Below are 2,424 nucleotides of genomic sequence, written 5' to 3'. Positions count from 1 at the left end.
GTCCACTAATTTTAGGGGTTGAAGGATAGTCAATTACAGTGATTGATATTTATTTTATCAGCTCCAAAAGGATTAAAGGCAAAGTTGACCTCTGTGGAATTTGAACTAAGAAAGTAAAGAAGAAGAAGAAATACTCCAAAACATTTGGTCTGGTATTCTTATATTTTTACCAGTTTGCTGCCTTTATTGTTTCTAAGTTAGACACACGGCCCATACTTTTGAGAACAGACACATCAATAATTTTGAGAACAGAGACACATCAATAATTCCTCCCAAAACACTATTCACACTCCAAACTAAAATCAATAACTTGTTTATAAACAATATTTAAATGCTTTGACATGTGCCAATGTTGGAACACCTATGCTAGAAATAACAGCTAAATGCCTCTCAATTTATATCCCATCATCTTAAAGAAGGAAATACTTTGGATAGTGTAATCAATGTTATACAGGAAAGAGGAGAGAATGATCATGGCTAAAATATTTTTGCATTATAGATCTGCTCATTCATTGCCAATATAGCTGAGATAAGTCTTGATATTTCTATACGTTTCAACAAGCTGTTTGTTTATTTGGAGGATAACATCCTACCAGAGAATTAAACTACCAGTACGTGTAACAAATGATATTGAACAAACACAAGGGTTGCTCAAGGCAGGACACACTCAAGTTATGCCTGTGTGTGTGCGTGAAAGAGAGAGGGAGAGGAGAGAGATGAGAAAGAAAGAAAGAAAGAAAGAAAGAGCACTTTATTTATTGACCCCACAAAAGGATAAAAGACACAATTGACCTTGATGAGATTGGAACTTTGAGCACAGACATGACAAGATACTGTATCCAGTGCTTTAACAACTTTGCTAATTTATAGTGTGTGTGTGTGTGAGAGAGAGAGAGGGGGGTGGTTCACAAAAGTATCTCAGCAAAAGCTGCAAATATTGGCAAGAAAACTGTTAAACTGTTTCCAAGTAAAAATCCCTTGTGGATTATTAGTTCCACCCAATTTGCACAGACTCTCCCTCATCATTTTTGTAAATATCAAATGCAGTGAACCATAATTGCCTGCCAACTTCCTATATCCTGACTGACAACCTGTAATCAACTACCCTTTGTTGTTCATAAAAATGTGATACAAAGTGACTAAATAAAGAATTTGAGTGACAAAGTAGACCAGACTTATTTATGTTCACTCTAATACAAGCATGGTCGTCAGTAAGATTTAATTGTCTTCTCTTATTCTGTAATTAGCAGTGTGGTTAAGAAATTTGCTTACCAACATGTGGTTTCAAGTTCATTTTCACTGCATGGTACCTAGAACAAGTGTCTTCTCCAATAACCCTGTGCTAATCAGTTGTTTTGTTAGTAAATTTGATAGATGGAAATTTTGTGGAAGCTTTTCATATACATATATACATACATATCTATCTATCTATCTATATATATATATATATATATATATATATATATAACATAATATGGTAAAAATTTGATATCAATTAATATCAATTTAATACCAGGAAACTAGCACATTAAAAGAATCAGAAGGTTCATCTAAAAAATTTTTTCGAGATCCTAAAAAGATTATAGTACTTGTGTATATAAGATTGACCAGTGACCAGTCTGTCAATATGCTAGAAGAAGCTCACTTAAAAAATTCTCCGTATTTGAGAATTTTTTAAGTGAGCTTCTTCTAGCATATTGACAGACCGGTATATATATATATATATATATATATGTTCGTGTGTTTAGGGTAATTCCCAGCTGTTTCTTCTTCAAGCACATCTGCTTATTTCATTTTTACAATTAATATGTATCCATTACTACTGTTGTGTGTAAATCAAAATACACAATAAAATTGAGGATTATGGCAATATTATTTGTAGAGTTGTTGAATAAACAAAATAATAAAATGGAAATTTTATGGTATTATTTATTCTCCATTACAGTTGTTTCATTTTCTATTTAAAATCACAAAAATTTACATGTTATATAGACATGTAAGAAATTTCCTATTAGAGAAATCATCAGAAAATATATATATATATATAATGACTAGTGGATATATACAATGACTGTCAATGAATGGGCTAATTGAGAAAACCTATCAATAACAAACCTATTAATATTACTGGAAACAGCTACAAATGTAGCTGTTTCCAGTAGTCATTATAGGTTCATTATTGATAAGTTTACTCAGTCAGCCCATTCATCGGTTGTGAAAAGTTGAACGACCTAAAAGATCAATGCTACTTTCCACAGAGACTCTCACAAAAGTAGCATTAATTTTCTTTGGTCATTCAATTTACTCAATTTCAAACCTATAATGACAACTGAAAATAGCTGTCAGGCAAATTAACTACAATAAAGAAAAAGAATATGTATATACAGGAGTGGCTGTGTGGTAAGTAGCTTGCTTACCAGCCAC

General features: G+C 32.0%; 1 protein-coding gene across 6 annotated transcripts in view; it reads left to right on the top strand.

The window, feature by feature from the left end:
* Positions 1-2,424, top strand: part of LOC106876891 (protocadherin-18) — a 178,052-nt gene that overhangs the window by 59,845 nt on the left and 115,783 nt on the right. The window lies entirely within an intron of this gene.

This window comes from Octopus bimaculoides, chromosome 14 (assembly GCF_001194135.2).
Source record: "Octopus bimaculoides isolate UCB-OBI-ISO-001 chromosome 14, ASM119413v2, whole genome shotgun sequence".
Taxonomy (NCBI): Eukaryota; Metazoa; Mollusca; class Cephalopoda; order Octopoda; family Octopodidae; genus Octopus; species Octopus bimaculoides.
The sequence above is the reverse complement of the archived record's forward strand: the minus strand, read 5'-3'. Positions and strand labels throughout refer to the sequence as shown.